The following is an 18,331-nucleotide window of genomic DNA, read 5'->3' on the forward strand; positions in this document are numbered from 1 at the left end:
CCGAGAAGAGCCGAAGGCGGCCGAAAGCTGCCGAGAACGGCCGAAGGCGGCCGCAAGCCGCCGAGAATGGCCAAAGGCGGCCAAAATCCGACTTGAAGAGCCGAAGGCGGCTGAAAGCCGCCCAAAGGCTCAGAATTTCGGAGGATCGGCGTATAACACGCACCCACGATTTTCCCCTGCTTTTAAGGGGAAAAAAGTGCGTGTTATACGCCGATAAATACGGTACCTCCTTACAGATAGCTAAAAAGATCAATGGTGTCAGTGGGAACTCATCTGAGAGGCAGAAATTGCCCAATGCTGAAGGAACCCCTACAACCTCTGGAGGAACCCTAGGGTTCCATGGAACCCTGGTTGAGAATCACTGCTCTAGTCTAAGGATTTTACCCATACAATGTACCCAGTCTTTATGAGAAGGAGAATTGGTAGACTTCCAACTTCGAAGCATCACTCTCCGGGGCTTGAAAAGGGGCTCTAGCTACTGCGTCTCTAATGTAGACATCTAGTTGGGAGTCATCTAAGATGCCCAGCAGGCATAGTTTAGGGTCAAGTGGGATAGAAGTCTGGAACAAAGCACTGATCGTCTTCAGTATGCTCACCCAATAGATATGTAGTTTGGGAAACCTCCAAATTAAATGGACCAGATCCCCGTGATCCCTGGAGCATTTACTGCAAGTGGGAGTAACCAATAAGCCCATTTTGTGTAGCCTAACCGGGGGTAAGGTGCACCCACAAGAGTATATATCATTGCATGAGCCTCTGTGTCACATTGAGAGAACATTGGCTTACAGCCTGAAGCGACCTCCTCCCACTGGTCTTCTTCAAAGCACCCTAGGTCTTTCTCCCACTTCATACCTACTTTTGAGGGAAGGCTGTCAAGATCTCTTTTAACAACATTGCATAGCAATGTTCCTAATGAGCAGGCGCTATTGTTTTTCAAATTTAAGTTGTCTGAAGCTGCAGTTGGGCTCAGGCTAATTATTCCAAAAGGTTCTGGTTTCTGTATCAGTTTCAGCTAGGTTGCACTAGTTTCCACTTGACCGTAGGTGTTGCTATCACAGCGAAATGCAACAAGCTGGATGTATTGAATACCACCTCTTGCTCGGAAATAATCCAGTGGGAGTGGTTTCCCTGCTGTGCATTCTGGGAGAGGGTATTTAAGGTACCGACGCCATTTTGTGGGGTTCTTTTCCGGGGTTCACCATCCCGACCTCATGGCCCTCCTGGCCTGGGGTGTGTGTGTCGCATGATCTTGCACCAGCTGGCCCGAGGCTTTGCAACTGAGAGAGTAGGCCCAAAAGTCTTGGAGCCTACTGATCCAGAGGTGGTCCTGTTCTGTCTCGCTTGTGGGGAGAAGCCAAGCGACTGGAGGATCCAGGAGAGGACTTTTCTAGGAGAGGACCGAGCACAAGGCTGGTATCTCTGGAGGAGCCTGGAAACTCAGTTAGAGGACGCAACCCGGATCAACACCCATACAGTATCGCCGGGTCGGCTGAAAGGAAACTGGTACTGTGTGGCAGTTCATTAAATCTCTCAAAATCTCTCAAGAATGCTTTATTACAATTGACGAGTCTGTGGCAGAGACTGTTGAGCATCTCACCGGCTGCTAGGTCAAGTGAGAGGGGCCTATCCGGTGGTTGCCAGATCCACTCTATGGAGCTGTTTGTCCTCTGGATCTGACCAATACCTCGCAATTACCAGGTGCCTGAACTCCCCTTAACCCTTTGAACCTCTATTGAAGGACTTTGTGCTTATCCCAAATACATTTTTGAAAAATGACTAAGTGTCGGATTTAAGATTCTTTGGGCTACTTTCCAACGGGACCCCTGAGACGGAGAAGCGAGCAGGTGAGGTAACGGTAAACCCAAATAAAACCAGCAGCTCCTTCGGGGGTCAGTGCTACAAAACCTTTTGTGGAGAGAGTTTTCGGCCATCATGTTAAACACAGGCGTTGGGGGGCCATTGCCACTCCACAAACTGACCCTTGGCCATTATAGCATATTTGAGCTGAAAATAGTAAAATAACATGGACGTTGGCAAGGAGAATTTCACCCTAAGTTCCTCAAAGGGACATAGAGTACCATCTTTAAAAATCTGATGAAGATATATTACCCCCAGCCTACTCCATCTCGGACCCCGCTGCACCTTTTGGCAGTTCTGGGTAACTGTTAATTTGCCATATGGGACTAAGACCGGCAAAGCCCATGACCCGTTCCAGCTGTTTAGTAGTCTTATTCCAGATTTTCTGGATAAGTGTGTACGTGGGCAAGAGGCGGTTGGATTTGGCAAAGGCTGCAGCCTCCAGGCCCGTTCGAGATAGCAACTACTTTGGCAGTGTATATAGTAAAATACTCATAGACAGGCATGTACTGGCCATTGGGACTACTGGGAGTTTCCAGGTGGGCCGATGGCTCAGTGGGCCACTCTGATGTAAGGGGGCTGCTCGTGGGACACTCTGACGTAAGGGGGCTGCTCATGGGACACTCTGACGTAAGAGGGCTGGTGATGGGACACTCTGATGTAAGGGGGCTGGTAATGGCACACTCTGGTGTAAGGGGGCTGGTAATGGGACACTCTGATGTAAGGGTGCTGGTGATGGGACACTCTGATGTAAGGGGGCTGGTAATGGGGCACTCTGATGTAAAGGGGCTGGTGATGGGACACTCTGATGTAAGGGGGCTGGTGATGGGACACTCTGTTGTAAGGGGGCTGGTGATGGGACACTCTGATGTAAGGGGGTTGGTGATGGGACACTCTGATGTAAGGGGGCTGGTGATGGGACACTCTGATGTAAGGGGGCTGGTGATGGGACACTCTGTTGTAAGGGGGCTGGTGATGGGACACTCTGATGTAAGGGGGTTGGTGATGGGACACTCTGATGTAAGGGGGCTGGTGATGGGACACTCTGATGTAAGGGGGCTGGTGATGGGACACTCTGATGTAAGGGGGCTGGTGATGGGGCACTCTGATGTAAAGGGGCTGGTAATAGGACACTCTGATATAAGGGGTGCTGATGGGACACTCTGTTGTAAGGGGGCTGGTGATGGGACACTCTGATGTAAGGGGGCTGGTAATGGGACACTCTGATGTAAGGGGGCTGGTGATGGGACACTCTGATGTAAGGGGGCTGGTAATGGGACACTCTGATGTAAGGGGGCTGGTGATGGGACACTCTGATGTAAGGGGGCAGGTAATGGGGCACTTTGATCTAAAGGGGCTGGTAATAGGACACTTTGATATAAGGGGTGCTGATGGGACACTCTGTTGTAAGGGGGCTGGTGATGGGACACTCTGATGTAAGGGGGCTGGTGATGGGACACTCTGATGTAAGGGGGTTGGTGATGGGACACTCTGATGTAAGGGGGCTGGTGATGGGACACTCTGATGTAAGGGGGCTGGTGATGGGACACTCTGATGTAAGGGGGCTGGTAATGGGGCACTTTGATCTAAAGGGGCTGGTAATAGGACACTCTGATATAAGGGGTGCTGATGGGACACTCTGTTGTAAGGGGGCTGGTGATGGGACACTCTGATGTAAGGGGGCTGGTGATGGGACACTCTGATGTAAGGGGGTTGGTGATGGGACACTCTGTTGTAAGGGGGCTGGTGATGGGACACTCTGATGTAAGGGGGCTGGTAATGGGACACTCTGATGTAAGGGGGCTGGTGATGGGACACTCTGATGTAAGGGGGCTGGTAATGGGGCACTTTGATCTAAAGGGGCTGGTAATAGGACACTCTGATATAAGGGGTGCTGATGGGACACTCTGTTGTAAGGGGGCTGGTGATGGGACACTCTGATGTAAGGGGGCTGGTGATGGGACACTCTGATGTAAGGGGGTGGGTGATGGGACACTCTGATGTAAGGGGGCTGGTGATGGGACACTCTGATGTAAGGGGGCTGGTGATGGGACACTCTGATGTAAGGGGGCTGGTGATGGGGCACTCTGATGTAAAGGGGCTGGCAATAGGACACTCTGATATAAGGGGTGCTGATGGGACACTCTGTTGTAAGGGGGCTGGTGATGGGACACTCTGATGTAAGGGGGTTGGTGATGGGACACTTTGATGTAAGGGAGTGCTGATTGGACACTCAAAATGTAAGTGGGCCGGTCTGGATGAAGTCCAGGGCCAAATTTCTGTCCCAGTCCAGCCCTGCTCATAGAGGAGTCAGGGGGAGGTCTGCTCCAGGTGAAGAGTGGAGAACAGCCTCTTACACAGATGTTGCAATGGCACGGCCATGTAATACAGCCACGGATTGGGCATAGCTGATCCCCCAGCATCCTTCGGTTTTTGTAATTGTTCCAGCCTTACTCTAGATGTTTTAGTGTACCATAACAGTTGCCGGAAAATTGTGTTTATCTCCTGAAAGATGCTCAAGGGTACAACCACTTGTGCATTATGTACGAAATATAACAATTGAGGCATAAAAATCCATTTTGACTAAATTCACTTTGCCTAAAATTAGGTTTTTTTAATTAAATAATGAATTCATTCATTTTATATTTACTGGAATAAGGCGGTAACATCTGGAATATCAGGGATACTGTAGAACCTGAGCTATGGAAGCTACAGGAAGAGTCGGAGAGAGTGCATAAGAACCCAATTGTGTCCCCCATTGGCACTCTTCATGTTTGCTGGAGCTCTTGTCATGAGGCCACATAAAATAGTTTTTTTCTAATTAAATAATTCATTCATTTACTTGAATGAGGCAGCAACCGCTAGAATACTGGAGGTACAACCTGAGCTGTGGAAGCTGCAGGAAAAGGATGGCGAAGAATGCACAGACCCCCCCCCCCCAATGGCGCTTCTTAGTGGCAATCTCCATATTTGCCGGAGCTCTTGTCAAGAGGCCACCAAAAATTAGGTATTCTTTTAAAAGTAAATAATGATTTAATTCACTGGAATAAGGCCGCAACAGCTAAGATACTGTGGATACAACCTAAGGGTGGCGGGGAATGTTCAGGACCCCAATGGAGCTTCTCATTGGCAATCTTCATAATTGCAGGAGGTCCTGTCATGAGGCAAATTAGGTTTTTAATTACATCTTATTTTTGATTGATTGGTGTGTGTCAAAGGCAGGCTGTGATTGGGAAGGGGGGAGGTGGTACCAGAGGCAGGCTGTGATTGGGAGGAGGTGTGTTCCAGAGGCAGGCTGTGATTGGGAGGGGGTGTGTTCCAGAGGCAGGCTGTGATTGGGAGGGGGTGTGTTTCAGAGGCAGGCTGTGATTGGGTAGGGGTGTGTTCCAGAGACAAGTTGTGCTTGAGAAGGGGGTGTGTTCAAGAGGCAGGCTGTGATTAGGAGGGGGTGTGTACTGGAGGCAGGCTGTGATTGGGAGGGGGTGTGTTCAAGAGGCAGGCTGTGATTGGAAGGGGGTGTGTGCTGGAGGCAGGCTGTGATTGGGAGGGGGTGTGTTTCAGAGGGAGGCTGTGATTGGGAGGAGGTGTGTTCAAGAGGCAGGCTGTGATTGGGAGGGGGTGTGTGCTGGAGGCAGGCTGTGATTGGGAGGGGGTGTGTGCTGGAGGCAGGCTGTGATTGGGAGGGGGTGTGTTTCAGAGGGAGGCTGTGATTGGGAGGGGGTGTGTTCCAGTTGCAGGCTGTGATTGGGAGGGGGTGTGTGCTGGAGGCAGGCTGTGATTGGGAAGGGGGGAGGTGGTACCAGAGGCAGGCTGTGATTGGGAGGGGGTGTGTTTCAGAGGCAGGCTGTGATTGGGAGGGGGTGTGTTTCAGAGGGAGGCTGTGATTGGGAGGGGGTGTGTTCCAGTTGCAGGCTGTGATTGGGAGGGGGTGTGTGCTGGAGGCAGGCTGTGATTGGGAAGGGGGAAGGTGGTACCAGAGGCAGGCTGTGATTGGGAGGGGGTGTGTTCCGGAGGCAGGCTGTGCTTGAGAAGAGGGTGTGTTCCAGAGGCAGGCTGTGATTGGGAGGGGGTGAGTGCTGGAGGCAGGCTGTTATTAGGAGGGGGTGTGTCCAAGAGGCAGGCTGTGTGTCTGCACAGTGTCCTGTACTTCTGAATGGCCAGCCAAAGGATGAAAACTGACCACACTAACACAGAAAGGCTTCTGTACTTTGTGTGGTCAGTTTAGACCAAGGAAGCAAAGTTACTGGCAGGATCAACCAGAAACTTCAGATGGATGAAATCTATTAAAATCTAGAGTCTATGATTTATAAAATACTCATCTGTGAACACACATAGAAAAAAAAAAGCATATTTAGGGTAACATACAATGTAAGACTAAAGTCTATTTATGTTTGTCTCATAACTATAAATCCTTTAGAGCCCCGGTGACACAGTGGAGTCACATGGTGCCGATCGGCCTGTGTGGATACTAATTGAATATTGATTCCGCTCAGCCGTGTGCCGTACATACATCGCAGGCATTCCTAATCAAAAGGTGTGACAATTGAAGTGATTGAGTCAGACGATCGCCCCGACTCATCGAGTGTGCAAATTTGAAGGAGGCTCAGCGCTTGAGAAGGAAAAGTAATATGCAGATTAATTCTCACCTATTACTGGATCTGCTCATCATTTTCTTGTACCGCCAGTACCAAGAACACGGTGAATGCAAAGGACGGGATAAAGTGCATCAACCTAGAGAACCAATCATACAGAGCATCCGGAAAGTATTCACAGAGCTTCACTTTTACACATTTTGTTATAGTACAGCCTTATTCCAAAATGAATGAAATTCATTATTTTCCTCAAAGTTCTACAAACAATTCCCCCTAATAAGAGAGAGTGAGAGAAGTTTGTTTGACATCTTTGCAAATTTATTCAAAATAAAAAAGGAAAAAAATCCTATGTACATAAATATCACAGGCTCCTCCCATGTACATAAATATCACAGGCTCCTCCCATGTACATAAATATCACAGGCTCCTCCCATGTACATAAATATCACAGGCTCCTCCCATGTACATACATATCACAGGCTCCTCCCATGTACATAAATATCACAGGCTCCTCCCATGTACATAAATATCACAGGCTCCTCCCATGTACATAAATATCACAGGCTCCTCCCATGTACATAAGTATCACAGGCTCCTCCCATGTACATAAGTATCACAGGCTCCTCCCATGTACATAAGTATCACAGGCTCCTCCCATGTACATAAGTATCACAGGCTCCTCCCATGTACATAAGTATCACAGGCTCCTCCCACGTACATAAGTATCACAGGCTCCTCCCACGTACATAAGTATCACAGGCTCCTCCCACGTACATAAGTATCACAGGCTCCTCCCACGTACATAAGTATCACAGGCTCCTCCCACGTACATAACTATCACAGGCTCCTCCTACGTACATAAGTATCACAGGCTCCTCCCACGTACATAAGTATCACAGGCTCCTCCCATGTACATAAATATCACAGGCTCCTCCCATGTACATAAGTATCACAGGCTCCTCCCACGTACATAAGTATCACAGGCTCCTCCCACTAAGTATCACAGGCTCCTCCCACGTACATAAGTATCACAGGCTCCTCCCACATACATAAGCATCACAGACTCCTCCCATGTACATAAGTATTACAGACTCCTCCCTTGTACATAAGTATCACAGACTCCTCCCATGTACATAAGCATCACAGACTCCTCCCATGTACATAAGCATCACAGGCTCCTCCCATGTACATAAGTATCACAGACTCCTCCCATGTACAGGCTCCTTCCGTGTACATGAGCATCACAGGCTCATCCCATGTACATAAGTATCACAGACTCCTCCCCTGTACATAAGTATCACAGCCTCCTCCCATGTACATAAGTATCACAGACTCCTCCCATGTACATAACCTTTGATACATACATGGGAGGAGCCTGTGATACATGGGAGGAGCCAGTGATACTTATGTACATGGGAGGAGTCTGTGATACATATGTACATGGGAGGAGTCTGTGATACTTATGTACATGGGAGGAGCCTGTTATACATATGTACATGGGAGGAGCCTGTGATACTCATGTACATGGGAAGAGACTGTGATACTTATGTACATGGGAGGAGCCTGTGATGCTCATGTACATGGGAAGAGACTGTGATACTTATGTACATGGGAGGAGCCTGTGATGCTCATGTACATGGGAAGAGACTGTGATACTTATGTACATGGGAGGAGCCTGTACATGGGAGGAGTCTGTGATACTTATGTACATGGGAGGAGTCTGTGATACTTATGTACATGGGAGGAGTCTGTGATACTTATGTACATGGGAGGAGCCTGTGATACTTATGTATATGGGAGGAGTCTGTGATACTTCTCTACATGGGAGGAGTCTGTGATACATATGTACATGGGAGGAGTCTGTGATACTTCTCTACATGGGAGGAGTCTGTGATACTTCTCTACATGGGAGGAGTCTGTGATACTTCTCTACATGGGAGGAGTCTGTGATACTTATGTACATGGGAGGAGCCAGTGATACTCATGTACATGGGAGGAGTCTGTGATGCTCATGTACATGGGAAGAGACTGTGATACTTATGTACACGGGAGGAGCCTGTGATACTTATGTACATGGGAGGAGCCTGTGATACTTATGTACATGGGAGGAGTCTGTGATACTTATATACATGGGAGGAGTCTGTGATACTTATGTACATGGGAGGAGCCTGTGATACTTATGTATATGGGAGGAGTCTGTGATACTTCTCTACATGGGAGGAGTCTGTGATACATATGTACATGGGAGGAGTCTGTGATACATATGTACATGGGAGGAGTCTGTGATACTTCTCTACATGGGAGGAGTCTGTGATACTTATGTACATGGGAGGAGCCTGTGATACTTATGTACATGGGAGGAGTCTGTGATACATATGTACATGGGAGGAGTCTGTGATACATATGTACATGGGAGGAGTCTGTGATACTTCTCTACATGGGAGGAGTCTGTGATACTTATGTACATGGGAGGAGTCTGTGATACTTCTCTACATGGGAGGAGTCTGTGATACTTATGTACATGGGTTTTTTTTGTTTTTAATAAATTTGCAAAGATTTCCAACAAACTTCCCTCAGGTTGTCATTATGAGGAATTAATTGTAGAATTTTGAGGAAAATAAAGAATGTAATCCATTTTGGAATAAGGCTGTAACATAAAAAAATGTGGAAAAAGTGAAGCTCTGTGAATTCTCTGCGGATGCACTGTACCCTTCGTTGGGGGGGATTTCGGTTGCCATGAGGTCCAACCCTTGGAGGTGTACATTGCTCTTCTTTGATAAAGGCGGCCAGGAATAAATATTTATGAATATAATCTGTAATATTTGCTCGCCGCCTTCGCTCCGCGGACGTCTTCATTAAATATTACGATCGGCGCGGATTGCGATGGTTTATATTCCCTTCCGTCTTGTTTCTTCTCTTTGTCATAAAACAACATTATTGCTGCATCTCATACAGGACCCGGGACTGGAAACTCTCAGATATTGTTTGCTATAAAGGATTCAGAGTCGTTTGTGGCGCTTACCGCAAGAAATAAAATATACAAATTACACATTAATCATTTCAGATTTCCTTTATTATTATTTAAAGCGCCACATTCACATCTGAGCCGCCACCCACCACCCGACCCCACCCCCCCCCTTCCCAAAACTGCCCTGCAGGGAGAAGCCACAACTCTCATTGTAAGTCTTCATTTTCATCATCACTGCGCACAATGCACTACGCTGCCATTAACACGCATTACATAAAGACACCCCCTTTATTTATTAGGGTGGCCAACGGACCACAATGAATTTCATATGTGACCTGTTCATTCATGTAGTAGGTAAAGGTACTCCTAACTTTTGAGTTACCCCATGTCTCCGCCCCCTACCCACCTCTGAGCACCGTCCCTTGTCTCCACCCCCTACCCACCTCCGAGCACCATTCCATGTTTCCACCCCCTACCCAACTCCAAGCACCATCCCATGTCTCCACCCTCTACCCACCTCTGAGCACCATTCCATGTCTCTACCCCCTACTCACCTCCGAGCACCATCCCATGTCTCCACCCTCTACCCACCTCCGAGCACCATCCCATGTCTCCACCCTCTACCCACCTCCGAGCACCATCCCATGTCTCCACCCTCTACCCACCTCCGAGCACCATCCCATGTCTCCACCCTCTACCCACCTTTGAGCACCATTCCATGTCTCTACCCCCTACTCACCTCCGAGCACCATCCCATGTCTCCACCCTCTACCCACCTCCGAGCACCATCCCATGTCTCCACCCTCTACCCACCTCCGAGCACCATCCCATGTCTCCACCCTCTACCCACCTCTGAGCACCATCCCATGTCTCCACCCCATACCCACCTCTGAGCACCATCTCTTGTCTCTGCCCCTACCTACCTCTGAGCACCATCCCATGTCTCCACCCCCTACCCACCTCCGAGCACCATTCCATGTCTCCACCCCCTACCCAACTCCAAGCACCATCCCATTCCTCTGCCCCCTACCCACCTCCGAGCACCGTCTCTTGTCTCCACCCTCTACCCACCTCCGAGCACCATTCCATGACTACGCCCCCTACCCACCTCCGAGCACCATCCCATGTCTCCACCCCCTACCCACCTCCGAGCACCATCTCTTGTCTCTGCCCCTACCTACCTCTGAGCACCATCCCATGTCTCCACCCTCTACCCACCTCCGAGCACCATCCCATGTCTGCACCCCCTACCCACCTCTGAGCACCATCCCATGTCTCCACCCCATACCCACCTCTGAGCACCATCTTATGTCTCTGCCCCTACCTACCTCTGAGCACCATCCCTTGTCTCCACCCCCTACCCACCTCCTAGCACCATTCTATGTCTCCACCCCCTACCCAACTCCAAGCACCATCCCATGTCTCTGCCCCCTACCCACCTCCGAGCACCGTCACTTGTCTCCACCCTCTACCCACCTCCGAGCACCATTCCATGACTACGCCCCCTACCCACCTGCGAGCACCATCCCATGTCTCCACCCCCTACCCACCTCCGAGCACCATCCCATGTCTACACCCACTACCCACCTCTGAGCACCATCCCATGTCTCCACCCCATACCCACCTCTGAGCACCATCTTATGTCTCTGCCCCTACCTACCTCTGAGCACCATCCCATGTCTCCACCCCCTACCCACCTCTGAGCACCATCCCATGTCTCTGCCCCCTACCCACCTCCGAGCACCATCCCATGTCTCCACCCCCTACCCACCTCTGAGCACCATCCCATGTCTCTGCCCCCTACCCACCTCCGAGCAACATCCCATGTCTCCGCCCCTACCCACCTCTGAGCACCATCCCATGTCTCTGCCCCCTACCCACCTCCGAGCAACATCCCATGTCTCCGCCCCTACCCACCTCCGAGCACCATCTCTTGTCTCTGCCCTCTACCCACCTCCAAGCACCATCCCATGTCTCTGCCCCCTACCCACCTCCGAGCACCATCTCTTGTCTCTGCCCTCTACCCACTTCCGAGCACCATCCCATGTCTCCGCCCCCTACCCACCTCCAAGCACCATCTCTTGTCTCTGCCCTCTACCCACCTCCGAGCAACATCCCATGTCTCCGCCCCTACCCACCTCCGAGCACCATCCTATGTATCCGCCCCCTACACACCTCCAAGCACCATCCCATGTCTCTGCCCCCTACCCACCTCCGAGCACCATCTCTTGTCTCTGCCCTCTACCCACTTCCGAGCACCATCCCATGTCTCCGCCCCCTACCCACCTCCAAGCACCATCTCTTGTCTCTGTGCCCTACCCACCCCCGAGCACTGCCCCTTGATTCCATCCCTTGGCTCCTCCCCTTACCTACCTGCCAATACTGCCTGTTTTAAGAGAAGACAAAACCAAGTATCATTTTGTGGTAGTAATTTGTATGGAATGGAAAGTAAAATAGACAGACCCTGCCAGCAAAGATAGATCTGCCCAACAACAATAGATCCCCCAGCAACAATAGATATGCCCAGAAACAATAGATCCCCCCAGCAAAACTAATCTGCCCAACAACAATAGATCCCCCAGCAAAAATAGACCTGCCCAGTAACAATAGATCCCCCAGCAAAAATACATTCTTCCCAGCAACAATTGATCCCCTAGAAAAAATAAATCTGCACAACAACAATAGATCCTCCCAGCAACACTAGATCTGCCCAACAACAATAGGTCTCCCAGCCAAAATAGATCTGCCCAGCAACAATAGACCCCCCTCCCCCCAGCAACAATAGATATGACAACCAGGAACAAAATATACCCCAGCACAAATTGCTATGCTCAGGAAAAATAGATCCCCCAGCAACAATAGATCTGCCCAACAACAATAGATCCCCAACCAAAATAGATCTGCCAAACAACAATAGATCCCCCCAGCAACAATAGAGCTGCCCAACAATAGATCCCCCAGCAACAATAGATATGCCCAGAAACAATAGATCCCCCCAGCAAAACTAGATCTGCCCAACAACAATAGATCCCCAGCAAAAATAGACCTGCCAACAATAGATCCCCTAGCAAAAATAGATCTGCAAAAACGACAATAGATCCTCCCAGCAACAATAGATCTGCCCAACAACAATAGATCCCCAACCAAAATAGATCTGCCAAACAACAATAGATCCCCCAGCAACAATACATTCCCCTAGCAACAAAAGATCTGCCCAGCAACAATAGATATGCCCACCAGGAACAAAATATACCCCAGTAAAAATAGATTTGTCCAGGAACAATAGATCATCCGAGCAAAAATAGATATGCCCAGGAACTATAGATCCTCCCACCAACAATATATCTGCCCAACAACAATAGATCCTCCAGCCAAAATAGATCCCCCCAGCAACAATATTTATGCCCACCAGGAGCAAAATATACTCCAGCAAAAATAGTTATGCCCAGGAACAATAGATCCTCTCAGCAACAAAAGATATGCCCAACAAGTATAGATCCCCCCAGCAACAATACATTCCCCTAGTAACAATAGATCTGCCCAACAATAATAGACCCCCCTAGCAAAAATAAATCTGCCCGGCAACAATAGATCCCCCACAACACTATAACCCTCCAGCTAATATAGATAAACTCTACAACTATAGACCCCCACCAGCAACAATATACAGTATCTCCTAGCAGCCAGCATGAATAAAACATCCAGCAGCCAGCAACAGTAGGCCCCTCCCTCAACTGTAGATCCCTTCCAGCAACCCCTGACCCCCAAACAACAAATATCTCCCCCCCAGCAACAATACTGTAGATCCTCCATCAGCAACAGTAGACCACGTGTAGTGTGTAGTACCACGCATTGAGGAGCACTACAACACAGGGACCAATGAGAATGCACCATATGTAAAGCGCTGCATTCACAGTCCCAGACTATAGATTATTCTACCTCTCTATGGAATGCAGAGCCCAATAGCTCAAGCTGAAATGTGTGGAAAAATACTGAATTGTGGCCACTAGATGGTGCTTAGGAACATATTTATTCCCTGTGATAGTTATCGCCATCTAGTGGCCATAATGCAATATTCACTCATTCAATTTGCAGAGGATGTAGACTGGGAATATTTGATTTTGCCCCATTTGAACGCAACTAATTTATATATATATATTTTTTAATACAAACAGCTATGCAAATGATTATTAAAAAACATAATACACCACTAAGTGTGTTAGGACTTCAGAACAACCTCCGTCCTCATACTTATACTTATGGGGGGGGGGGGGTGCTCTGTAGTCCGCAGAGGGGAACTGGTCAGGCTGGAAACATTTTGTTATATCTGTTTGATAAGTACAAAGAAAGAAATGGTTGATCCTGCCAAAAATCCAGTTCTGCCCTGTGCCCCGTGCGGTGCTATCGCTAGTATTTGTATATATATATATATATATATATATATATATATATATATATATATATATATATATATAACAAAATGCTTTCAATGGCATATTTAACAGACCAAAATATATATAGCGACCCTGCCCCGCCCCCAAACCCCCCATCCCCCCTCCCCCCATGGGTAATGCACATTTGCATTCATTCTGTGCAAATAGGAAATCGAGAAAAAAGTATTATTAGGCTATTCCCTGTGCTAGACAAATGTTTTTCCATTATCTTAAATTGAAAATACCTAATTTGGCCACCAGATGGCATTACGTATCCTATGAAATCCTTATGATATGTACTGCCATCTAGTGGCTAAAGGTGGTATTTCCCCTGTTTAAATCAATGAACAACATTCAACCAGCACAGGCAATATCCTAAAAAATATTGGCTTCTGTGCCATATATTCAAAACAAACGTACACACACTTTCATTAAGTCAGTTGCTGTGCCAACTTTTTATAAGTACACCCCTTTAACTTAGTGAATGGGGTGAATGTTTGTTCAGTTCAATCGCATACAAGTAAAAATCATTAATCTAGGAAATATTTATGATACTGAGATCTAGTGGCCAAAGGTGGTATTGCTCTTTTTTAAATCAATGAACAACATTCAACCAGCACAGGAAATATCCTAAATACATTGGCTTCTGAGTCATTTATTTAGAACGAACGTACATGCGCTTTTATTAAGTAAATTGCTATGCTAACATTTTATAAGTACACCCCTTTAACTTAGAGAATGGGGTGAAGGTTCGTTCAGTTCAATCGCATTCAAGCAAAAATCATTATTCTAGGACAGGGATATGCAATTAGCGGACCTCCAGATGTTGCAGAACTACAAGTCCCATGAGGCATAGTAAGACTCTGACAGCCATAAGCAGGACACCCAGAGGGAAAGGCATGATGGGACTTGTAGTTTTGCAGCAGCTGGAGGTCCACTAATTGCATATCCCTATTCTAGGAAATCTTTATGATGATTACTGCCACCTAGGGGGGAAAAGGTGGTATTGCTTTATTTTAAATCAATGAAAAACATTTAACCAGCAAAGGAAATAGCCTAAAAACATTGGCTTCTACACCATTCATTTAGAACGAATGTACATGCGCTTTTATTAAGTGAATTACTATGCTAATATTTTATAAGTACACCCCTTTAACTTAGTGAATGATGTGAAGGTTTGTTCAGTTCAGTCACATGCAAGCAAAAATAATTATTTTAGGAAATCCTTATCATACTTACTGCCATCTAGTGGCCAAAGGTGGTATTGCTACTGTTTTAAATCAATGAACAATATTCAACCAGCACAGGAAATAGCTTAAAAACATTGGCTTCTACGCCATTTATTCAGAACAAACGAACATGCGATTTTATTAAGTCAATTGCTGTGCCAACTTTTTATAAGTACACCCAGTTAACTTAGTGAATGGTGTGATGGTTTGTTCAGTTCAGTCACATACAAGCAAAATCACTATTCTAGGAAATCCTTATCATACTTACTGCCATCTAGTGGCTAAAGGTGGTATTTCCCTGTTTAAATCTATGAAAAACATTCAACCAGCACAGGAAATAGCCTAAAAACATTGGCTTCTGCTCCATTTATTCAAAAATGAATGTGCACACGCTTTTATTAAGTGAATTGCTATGCCAACTTTTTATAAGTACACCCCTTTAACTTAGCGAATGGGGTGAAGGTTTGTTCGGTTCAATCATCTACAAGCAAAAATCATTATTCTAGGAAATCCTTATGATAATTACTGCCATCTAGTGGCCAAAACAAAGGTGGTATTGCTACTGTTTTAAATCAGTGAACAACATTCAACCAGCACAGGAAATAGCCTAAAAACATTGGTTTCTGCGACATTTACTCAGAACGAACGTACACGCACTGCTTATGATTGGTTATCAATCATCAAAGTGAACAAAGCTTTATTTTTTCCCTAAGCTTACACCTTGCTAAGTGAACAGTCTGTACTCCCTCTGCCTGCAGCATATTGCACTTTTCTGCATTGGCATCCCGCCGTTCGGGTTTTCTGGTTTGCCCGGGGTGGGTGTTTTAGTTGGAAGAATGTTGTGTGTACTACGACTCTCATGATTGTGTAGGTGGAGAGACGTCGCCTACTCCCAGCGTCTGTTGGCGTCTCTTTAATCAGCGATGATATAGGCCCTCCGGTGTTGAAATAATGATCTCCGTACAATTATCTGTGTATGTAAATCAGAGAGCCGCCGTGCAGAACAGATCATACAGTAAAATAGTAATTGCCTTATAAATCATCAACATTTCTGAAGCCATGGCCGAGCGGTGCAGGAGGAGGCGGCATAGAAGCTCATGGAGATCCTCCTGCACTCTACATCTGCCTGCTATGTATTATAAACGACCAATTACCACCATTACTTATTCATTAACTACTTCCCACCCAGACCCAAGTCTGATGTTCCTCTCCTCTCCTATTGTCTGTAGTGTGCCTGTAAAGGGGCACATGTTTCCCATGGTTAGAACAGTCTGAGAGCAAAATTACATTTCTAAAGGAAAAAAAGTCATTTAAAACTGCTTGTGGCTGTAATGAATTGTCGGGTCTCGGCAATACAGGTAAAACTCATTGAAAAAAATGGCATGGGTTCCCCCGCAGTCCATTACCAGGCATGGTATGGATATTAAGGGGAACCCTGCACTAAAATGTAAAAAAAATGACGTAGCCCCACCCCCCAAAAATCCATACCGGGCCCTCCAGGTCTGATATGGAAATTAAGGGGAACCCTGCGCCTAAATAAAAAAAAAAATGGCATAGGGGCCCCCCCCCAAAATCCATACCAGACCCTTATCCGAGCACTCAACCTGTCAGGCCGCAGGAAAAAGAGGGGGACGAGAGAGCGCCCCCCCCTGAACTATACCAGGCCACATGCCCTCAACATGGGGAGGGTGCTTTGGAGTAGCCCCCCAATGCACCTTGTTCCCATGTTGATGGGTGGTGGTTGTGGGGGTATGCGGACGGGAGGCTTATCGGAATCTGAAAGCCCCGTTTAACAAGGGGAGCCCCAGATCCTGCCCCCCCCCCCATGTGAATTGTCAAAAATAATAAAAAAGACAGGAGGCACTTTGGGACAAGTCCTTTATTAAAAAATAAAAATGTCCCGCGATGTAGATCCATCTCACACCGCCCGACGGATCAAAAAGAGAAAAAAAAGCCGAAACAGCTCCGCCTCCATGGGAGGCTCCCGCCGAGTGACGCTTCTTCCCGATGACAGCTGTTATATCCCGTGGCGTCAGGGGGGGGGGCACCCATTTACATCACCCAGTGGCCCTGCCCTCAGCTATAGATCAGCTGTCTTTGAGAAGAAGCGTCACTCGGCGGGAGCCTCCCATGGAGGTGGAGAAGTTACAGCTTTTTTTTTTCTTTTTTCGGTCCGTCGGGCGGCATGAGATGGATCTACATCTCGGGACATTTTTATTTTTTAATAAAGGACGTGTCCCAAAGTGTCTCCTGTCTTTTTTTTTTTTACTATTTTTTTTTTTGTGAAATGGTAGGGGTACAATGTACCCGTTACCAATTCACATAGGGGGGAGGTCAGGATCTGGGGGTCCCCTTGTTAAAGGGGGTTTCAAGATTACGATAAGCCCCCCACCTGCAGACCCCCACAACCACCCAGCAAGCGTTGTGGGGATGAGGCCCTTCTCCCCATCAACATGGGAACAAGATGCTTTGGGGGGCAACTCCAAAGCACCCTCCCCATGTTGAGGGCATGTGGCCTGGTATGGTTCAAGAGGGGAAGGTCTCTCTCGTCCCCCCTCTTTTCTTGCGGCCTGCCAGGTTGTGTACTCAGATAAGGGTCTGGTATGGATCTGGGGGGGTCCTATGCCATTTTATTTAAAATTTTGGCGCAGGGTTCCCCTTAAAATCCATACCAGACCTGAATGGCCTGGTATGAATTTTGGGGGGACCCCCATGCATTTTTTTTTTTAGCTTGGGGTTCACCTTAATATTCATACCAGACCCAAAGGGCCTGGTAATGAACGGGGGGGGGGGGGGCTGGCGTTTTTTTTCAATGAGTTTTATCTATATTGCTGGGATCCGACAATTCATTACAGCTGTGATCAGTTTTAAATGACTTTTTTCCTTTAGAAATGTAATTTTGCTGTGGTATTGTTCTAAACACTGGATAACTGCGCCACTTTACAGGCCGACTATAGACACCCCCCCAGGTACAATCTTTAAAGAGTATTTCATTTTTTTTTTGTTTCATTTTAAGCATTATTGAAATCACTGCTCCCAAAAAACTGACTTTTTTTAAAACTTGTTTTTGCATTGATACATGTCCCCTGGGGCAGGACCCGGGTCCCCAAACACTTTTTATGACAATACCATGTCTATAAGCCTTTAAAATTAGCACTTTTCATTTTTCATGTTCGTGTCCCATAGACTTTAATGGTGTTCCACGGCTTTCGAACGGGGTTTGCGTGTTCATTTAATTTTTTTGCCTGTTCA

General features: G+C 47.4%; 1 protein-coding gene across 4 annotated transcripts in view; it reads left to right on the plus strand.

Moving 5' to 3' along the window:
• AJAP1 (adherens junctions associated protein 1) overlaps positions 1 to 18,331 on the plus strand; it is a 456,256-nt gene that overhangs the window by 62,788 nt on the left and 375,137 nt on the right. The gene's annotated exons all lie outside the window — the stretch shown is intronic.

The sequence above is a fragment of the Lithobates pipiens genome, unplaced genomic scaffold, assembly GCF_037356315.1.
Source record: "Lithobates pipiens isolate NorthernLeopardFrog02 unplaced genomic scaffold, aLitPip1_a1.2 Scaffold_27, whole genome shotgun sequence".
Lineage (NCBI taxonomy): Eukaryota > Metazoa > Chordata > Amphibia > Anura > Ranidae > Lithobates > Lithobates pipiens.